This window comes from Triticum aestivum, chromosome 7D (genome assembly GCF_018294505.1).
Source record: "Triticum aestivum cultivar Chinese Spring chromosome 7D, IWGSC CS RefSeq v2.1, whole genome shotgun sequence".
NCBI classification, from domain to species: domain Eukaryota; kingdom Viridiplantae; phylum Streptophyta; class Magnoliopsida; order Poales; family Poaceae; genus Triticum; species Triticum aestivum.
This window is the reverse complement of record NC_057814.1, coordinates 210,096,860-210,106,008: the sequence shown is the minus strand read 5'-3', so window position 1 is coordinate 210,106,008 and position 9,149 is coordinate 210,096,860.

Here is a 9,149-nt window from a genome sequence, read left to right as displayed (position 1 = left end):
CGGCTCATTGGTCAATATTACTGAGGTGGTACGACCGTGCTGAGTCTCACTTGCAATGTACACTTTACTTTGGTGCATGACACGTGCACCGGATGTTGGATGTCCCATGTTTCGGCGAAAGGAGGTAGACCGTCTCCACTCTTTACAATTTTCTCCATTCTTACAGCGGAGGAGTGCAAAAGCAGTAAAAACACACAAGCTCAGTGATTACGTATTTACATGGCCCACCTCACACTATCACCATATTTTCTCGACACCGTGCGACCCATAACTCTTTAGTACATAGTAGTAGATACTGTAATTTCTCAGCGAGATAAATTTGTACAATGCTATGAAGCTTCCAGCTTCTGTTTCATGTATCTTGCATCCAAGGTTGCCCCATTGCAACATTCCATCAAATACAAAGGAGACTAACATGCATGCTATTGCATCTCAATGATTGACAGATCATGGCCAATATGTACTCCCTCCGTTCCAAAATAAGTGTCTCAACTTTATGTGAACTTTCGTACAAAGTTGCACTACTACTAAAGTTGACACTTATTTTGGAACAGAGACAACTAAAGAAAAAAATGATCCATGCAGTCCCTAGGCTTTGAACCCTAAACCCTAGCCAGGCTTTAATTTGCTGGCGACGTTGAACCTTCCGAAGAAATGAGGTTTGCAACCCTTTGACCGTCGGATCATTTTGTGCAGTTTCACTAAAATCGAGTTGAGCATCCCTGTGGCAAAGAAATTGAAGAAGCGTGATTATAATAAGACTAGTGTGACTAGTTGATGAGACATAAACTCATCACAAATACAGTAGAAGCCAGTAGAGGTACGTGCGGGGCAAAGAAGTAGAGAAATATCCACACGGAGTGATGAGGGCAGCTGGGGCAGTGGTGCAAGCTGGCTGTAAAGGAAGTTGTACCTGAGGGATGTCGGGATATAGCTAGCTTAGAGGAGGACGGCGGGAGGAGGCAACTTCCCACGTCGCGGCATTGAGCAAGGGACGAAGGCAACCGCACCGGCTTTGTGAGAGAGAACGGCAGGGACACTTGATCGGGACGCACCGACAGTGGGTTTTCACCGTCGGCGACGGCAACCGTATGTACACAAAGCATCCACCCCTTCCCCCGGCGGACATGATCCACCCGGATGTTAGAGATGTGGCCACAGTCGTTTTGTGCGAGAGAGTGTGAAGAGAGCAACCCCAACATGCAACCGTGTAGGCTCGTCCTGGCTATGTATATAGTGGAGCAGTTTCTTTTTCTCTCCATATGATCCTATTTATATTGCATACGTGCCACTGAAGAAAAAAACTTTATTTATAAATGACGTGACACCGTTCATGCATGGTTCCCGACCCTCCATTAAGTGAGTAACTACTACTAGACGCGTCAAATTATCACGTGGGCTGCATCATCGTATAGAAATGAGCTCCACCGTGTCACGTGTGTGGTTGGGGAAGACGCAAAAGACACAAAGAATGCTAATAGTACTACGTGCATGCACCTCTTCTCTAAGCATGGTTAATTATAGCCCACTAGTACTCTACCACGCGGTTATTATATGGGCAAAGAGTATAGGCAGTAATAATGACTAATAAGCCGTCAAATCACGAGGCCCACCTTTCTCTATGTTTGACCGAGGAAGCAGCCATCATTTCACTCCTCGTTGAATATCCATCCGCTGCTACCTCCGAATATAAATAAAAACCCTCTTCTACCTCCGCAGCATGGTTAATAATATAGCCATGTCAATCACGACGTAGAAATATCATTCACTGATACAATAGGGCTGGCTCTAAGGCTGGTGATTTTTTTTACTTTGTCTCTTTCTCTTTTTGTCTCATTTACTCATTTTACATAGGAGCATGTGTAGAGGATGGCTATTCCTTTCGATGGGACTTCTTCATGGGGTTTAAGACTAAGCAGCTCCGAATTATTCCTGCTGCCCACCACTCTGAATCGTGCCATCTATGATAGTACTCCCATTGCAACAATGAGGTCCACTAGGTCTAGCACGTCCTATAAGAAGAGACCGTCATGCAAAACATACATTCCTATTGCCTTCTCCATCATATAGTATGTACCACTGGTATAGTACGTACTACTAGTACTACTACTCGTTCTCCTATAAACCTTGCGCTTGACATCTCAAAATATTAACCTTGCGCTTGGCACTTCGCCTCTCCAGGAAGTCGAGTAATAATGGTACTACAGTATATGGTTCTGGCTATCTGAGACCGAATGAATTGCTGCACGTCCACCACGTGGGCGAGGGTCGAGGGGCGAGGGAGAGTGCGTACTACTACGTCTCTTTCAATATGGACTACATACGGAGCAAAATGAGTGAATCTACACTCTATAATACGTCTATATACATCAATGTTTGGAGTATGTACTAGTAGTTCATATTGAAATCTGCTAAAAGACATATATTCCAAACAATATGATCATCTCTCTAACCAAGGTAGGGACGAGGAGTGTATATACTTCTAACGGAGGGAGTAGTAAAATTTTCTTCTCGTCCTGTGAGCCACCGCGCGCGTGGGTGAGGGAGCGGGCGTAGGCGTAGTAAGCAAAGCTTCTCCTCATCCTGCGACTCTGCGAGCCACCGCGCCCGTGGGTGGGGGAGAGGGCGTACTAAGAAAGCTTCACCTTGTTCGCAGTGTATAGAGCCTTGCCTCTAAGGTAGGACCCACATGGTTTGCCTCTTTTTTTAAATAACGCGTCAATTCGCACTTTGTTTGTTCACCCATGGTACACTATCCTCCATCAAGTGGACAACCAGTACATGTGTCAAATTACCACATGGGCTGCCTTTTCATACAGAAATGAGCTCCACCATGTACCCGCGCGGGTGTGGTTGGGAAAGAGACGGGAGTACGTGTGTCGCGCGTGCACCTCTTCTCTTCGTGCACGTCCCCCACCTACGTGGGTGTTGAGAGAGATACAAACCTAGAGAGATTGCGTGTGCGTTCGTGAGTGTTTTTTGTTATGGGGGTGATTTCGTGAATATACTTGTGGGAATATGTGTCGATGATATCTGAAAAAAAAAATTGACACATGCAATGTGTGTGAAATAGAGGCCTATCTATATAATATATAGAGGGGCGATCCACGAGAAGAGAGGGAGGGGTCATAGATATCGATAGAGTCGAAGAGAGGATCAAGTGTGTGGGTGCGAGATCGATGAAGAGAGCCATCAAAATTGTGTGTGTGCACGTCAAAGATATAGGGCGACTGATCTACCGGAACGTCAGAGGGCACAGGGCAAGTTTGTGTGTGGCGGGGAGACATGACTAGAGTGCTCGATGTATCGGTGTGTGTGGAGGGGGGAGGCAGAGACCTAACTAGAGAGGTAGATCGACTCGTATATGTGTTGAGAAGGAGAGACCTAGCTATGTCTTGAGGGAGATCGGTCGACATCCATACATAAGTGAGGGACAGGGAATAGGTTGGGACATAGAGAGAGGGGGAGAGAGAGAGAGAGGTAGAGTGCTGGAGGGGTGGTGGAGTTGCTTTTCGGAGATGGTGGGAGAGGCCTACTTGATAAACTGAGGGTACAACTACAATATTATGAAGAAGAGTGGGGATGTGTTTCTGTGTGTGCGTGTGTGTGATAGATTTGTCAGGAGGCATGCATGGATGATGAAGAGGGACCATGTGTTTGGTAAGCAGACCTAACTAGATCGGTAGATCAATTGTTGTGTGTCGGAGGAAGGGACAGACATAACCAATGAGGTAGATCGATCGACGCTTGGGGAAAACGAGTTATAAATGACCTAGCTAGCTATATGTATAGCGGGAGATCGGTCGGTGTACATCCATTTGTTAGAGGCAAATAAGGCCCAGAGAGACGGATAGAGATAGATAGAGAGAGATGGAGCTAGGAGGTGGTGCGAGAGGCCTACTAGCTAGATAGGGGGAGGAGTGTGCGATTGTGAGATCGATGAAAAGAGGGCGAGAGTTTACACGTGTGTGGGACCATATGAGAGACACGAGGCATGTACACAGAAAGGAGGAGATGGAAAGTGCGTGTGTATGTGCTAGGAAAACATCGCTGGAGAGGTTTATCGATCGGTGTGTATCGGAAAGGAGTTGTGGAGACCGTGGGAGAACGACCCAAACAAAAAAAATGAATGTGCACGATGGATAGAATGCTGAGGGAGGGGGAGGGCGAGGAGAGCGTGTGCATGCATGAGAGAAAGTTAGGGCTAGTTACAAAGGTTAGAGGATTGTGTGGGTGTAAGAGACTAACAAAGATCATAATTCGATATGAAAGTGGATTCATATATTTCAATAAGAGATCATAGTGTTATAAACCTATGCATGCATGAATATAGCAGTGATACGCGTGTTGTGGTTTTGGACATGTTATACCATAATGTGATAATGCGTGGCATTTGCAACTCACAGCTAAATATCAAACAATCTAAACCATACTATATATGTCGAACAATCTCACATTTTATTTGAATTTGTGACAATGTGTGGCATTTGTAGCTCACAACTAAATATCGAACAATCTAAACCATACTATATATCAAACAATCTCACATTTTATTTGAATTTGTGATAATGTGTGGCGTTTGCAACTCACATCTAAATACTTGTAGGCATAGGGGCGGGGCACCATACATTATGTGATAAACACATTATACATATGAGACATGGTTTAGATTATGAAGATCTAGCTAGAGCTTGAAATGTACTGTGATTTGAAATCAACATAAAGTGGATTCAAAAAATCGAGTTCGATTTCATATAGTACACATAGTTCATATCTTACTCGACAGTAATCATGTGGTGTTTTGTGAAGATAATATACAAACGATGGTAGTTGACAATAATGATGATTGTAGATCTTATTAAAATAGAGAAACGAATCCAAATGGTTTAACTTGACAACAATCATGATTGTAGATCTTATTCAAATAGAGAAACGAATTCAAATTTAGTTCATATTGAAGCGGTAGTATATAAGTTTGGAATGCACTAAAACATTCATTTGAGTAGCAGGTTGCATGCATTATACATGTAGCGAAATATTTTAATTGAACATAACATGGATTCAAAGTTTTGAGTGACATTTGTAGTGCGAATTGATTTCGTACAGTACACGGGACTAGACTCTCTTGTGTGGTGCGAATTGATTTCTTTTTGTTTTTTCATCGAGGGAAGTGCGAATTGATTTGATATAGGGTGTGTTTGGATTGTGGACAAAGTGCACCCTACCAAAATTTTGGTCATGACCCAAAGATTGGTCTTTGTTTGGATGGTTACCAATTTTTTGGCATGCCAATGAACTCTAGCCAACTCTAGTTCATTTTTCTTGCCAATGCTGGCTAAATCATGGGCAACCAAAACCTCAACCAAAATTTTGGCTAGCTAATGCTTTGGTGGGGCAACCTTGGGCACAAACCAAACACACCCATAGTATACACATTAGGCTTGTCCGGAAATTTCAACCTTGTTATCCCGAAATTTTAAGATATCTCTTTGTCTCGTTGTGCTCCTAAAATTCCCTCCATCTCAACCCGTGCCTTGCTATCCCAAAATTACAACGCGCACGAAAACTCCCACCTCCTGCCAAATCCCGACACGTGAAATTCTCGTGATACCCCTGAACCGAAAGAACCATCTAGTTCAAATCGGTGGGGCTACTTTCGTAACTTAGCCCACATTTCGGACAAGCGCGTCCCTAAGCCATGGTTCCCCCTCCCATCCCCTCCGCCCCATTCATACATCGAGGCCGCGGAAACCCGCGAAGCCCCACACCCTCCTCCGTCCGTCCACCCAGCCGGAGCCTCTTCCCCGACGACGTCGTGCACAGCAACACCTCGATGTCCCTCATCCACCATACCGGATGAGGATCCGTCGTCGATCTCCTTGTCCCGCCGGTTCGGTCACCCCGTCCTCCACCTCCAAGGAGCTGCCCCAACGTTCCCCTCGTCTTTTGCACCACCTCCATTCCCACACCGTCATCTTCACCTGCACCACCGGGAGAGCAGCATCATCACCGATTCCTCAGATGAAGCTGACGCCTAATCGGCGCCACCAAACAGGTTCTACACTAATTGTTGCATTTTCTTCTTGATTCGATCTCACGGTGTTGCCGGCGCTCGGTCCCGAGCCGACATGGCGCGGCTCCATCTACGGCGGCGACGTCCACATCAGTAGGAGCTGCTGCTGCTTTGGTTCTCGCTCGCGCTGCTGCTCTGCTCTTGCTCTCGGTCGCCTGCCTGGTCTGCTCTTGCTCTTGCTCGCGTTGCTGCTCTTGCTCTTGCTCTTGCTTGCGCTGCTGCTCTACTCTTGCTCGCGCCGCTACTGCACGAGTAGCAGATCCTGCTCTCGCTCGAGCCCCTGTAGCTGCTACCCGAGATGCTGCTACACGACCACCTACCCAGGCTCTCGCACGCGCTGCTGCTCCGGGCGCTGCTGCTGCTACTGCTTTTCTGCTACTAGCACTACAAAAAAATACACTTCAATGATGATACGTGTTTATCACAGTAGGTCACGTTTTCTGTCATGCATGTACATCCATGAGGATTTTATGACAGAATCAAGATAGTCATACCTGTGCTGTCGTAGAAGTGTTCCATGACATTACCAAAATTATCATCACGGAAGTGTCCACTCCCATGACGATAAATCGCGCGTCATAGAAGTGCTTTCGTCAAGGGTGACCCACACATGGCATCCACCATAACAGGTCACCGTTAAGCTATCGGTTCCGGTTTGGATCCGATAACCCGTTAACAACCCGGACCAATGGCGATTTTCCACGTGTAAAATTCTCATTCATCGACGAACCACGTGTCGGCTCATCGTTGGGACAGATGTCAACCGTCCATTTGACAAGAATCACCAATGGAACGTTGACATGTGGGACGCCCAATAGAGGCCCATATAGGTCTAAAACCCGGCCGAGGAACATGCCCACAAGATTTCGTCAGATCTAATGGGCCGGCCCGTTAACAGCCTAACATTTTCTGGACCAAATTAGAGCCCACATCAGATACGGGCCGTTAAATGACTGCAATATTCTAGGCCAGTTTACAGCCCATATCAGATCCGGCCCGTTAACAGCCGGCAATAGTTTGGGCCAAATTATGGCCCGCACCTGATCCGCCCCATTAACTGACTTTCATTTCTTGGGCCAAATTACGGCCCGTAACAGATACGACCCTTTTAACAGCTACTGTGCCATTGGGCCCATTGGCAGCCTGATTTGCTCTTCGGCCTCTTAATGGCCCGTTTAACAGTTCATCCCGATATTAGTTTCGGCCTGTCAGCGGCCCTGTCTACATATGGGCCTCTTTCGGCCCGGTTTCACTTTCGGCCATTGAAAGGCACGAGTTGCACCTGGGCCTAATTATGGTCCGTAGTTACTTTCAGCCTCTTAACGGCCCGTAGTCTTCGTGGATACATTCTAGCCCAAACTGCCTATTGGCCCGTTAAAGGCCCTTGAGAGTGTTGGGCCTAATTTAGTCCTGTTATACATCTGGCCTGCTTCCCGCCCGTCATGTAATTGGGTCAGCCAAGGCCCAAAAACATTTCACCCTGTTAATGGCCCGTCACCCGAATGGGCCAATAATGGGCCTATTTATATTACAGCATGCTGTCGGCCCGTGATTTGTTCACCACAATTAAGGCTGAATCTAGTTCTCAATCTGTCAAAAGCCTATTTAATTTTGAGGCCCAATTACGGCAAGCGGTTTACTCGGCCTTTTAAAGGCCCGAAACTAATAGTTGGCCAGATAATATTACAAAAATTATTATTTTATAAACCTAACCTATTGGCTCATTGCGCATGGATCGAAGATTACGACCTTTTCTCTGAGCGACGACAGCAGAAACAACAAATAAATTACAACATCGTGACGAAGAATAAACCTAGACTATACAACAAAGAAATTACAGCATATTACATCCCCTGGGCATCAAAGTTCGCTGCTAGTGATAATAAAGGGCAACCAGACAGCAGATTACATGTACTGGCAGGTCGCCACCAGTGGAAGTTAACAGGCCAACAAAATAATAGACAAAACTGACACCACTTCAACACAGTTCAAGAAAGGTTAGCCCGGCCCAGGAGCTGCAGCTCAAGCAGCTTAGCAACCTGATGAGACTGCGCTTCTTTGCGCTCATATCCACCAACTTAAGCTGCGTATCATCAATAAATGTTCTGTACTTACGGTTAATATTGCATAGATATTGGAGTTCCAGTCGGATTTGAGCGGAAGCATGTCTTTCTGCTTGAATTTCAGACTAAAGAAGTCGAACAGATTCAGGCAGCGACTTCATCAGGCTTGTGTCATTGAGTAAGTTTGACACTACATCAAGATATGACTTCGTGGTTGTATCCCTGCCCTCAAGATGTGTTGCCTTCTTCTCTGGAATATGTGTTAGAGGGACAAACAATGGGTTCGTCTCACTATCATTGTGGAAGTTCTTCCTAGCAGCAGTGCTGTCACCCTGATAGAGAAACAAGTAAGTAGATAACAGGTTTTGCACGTATAAGCATCAGCGCTGTCAATTCATCTCATTTCTTTGTCAGAAATAAAGAGACACAGTTTAAAATAGCATTAATATAATAGGCATTGTTCATAGTTAAGACGACAGGAAATGGCATTGTGCAGGAGCGGCCAGCTTCACCAGACCACTGGATTACAGATCAAGAACACAAGCATACATGTAGTTCTAAATAACGTATAAGCATGAATGGTGAGCGTACTGTCAATTTATACCATTTCAGATTGGTAAATAAAGAGACACGATTTAAATAACATTAATATAATGTGGCATTGTTCATAGTTGAGACATAGCAGGATATGACATTGTGCTGTTGTTGGTAGTTTCACCACACCACTGGATTACAGATCAAGAACACAAGCATACACATAGTGCTAAAGAAGATAACTTGCTATGTTTAGTTTAATTTACATGGTATGAATAAGGAACTAGGTTGTACAACTAAAGACTGAAATTGAGAAGGACAAACTTATGTTTATGTACTTCTACTTTATAAACTTTGAACAAGCAATTTGATGCAGATGAAAAAAATAAACAGCATTTGCACTCATAGCTATCCCAATATACACAACAAAGTTTGAAGGCTCGAGGAGGACAAACTTACAATAGTAGTGAAGACAGGCT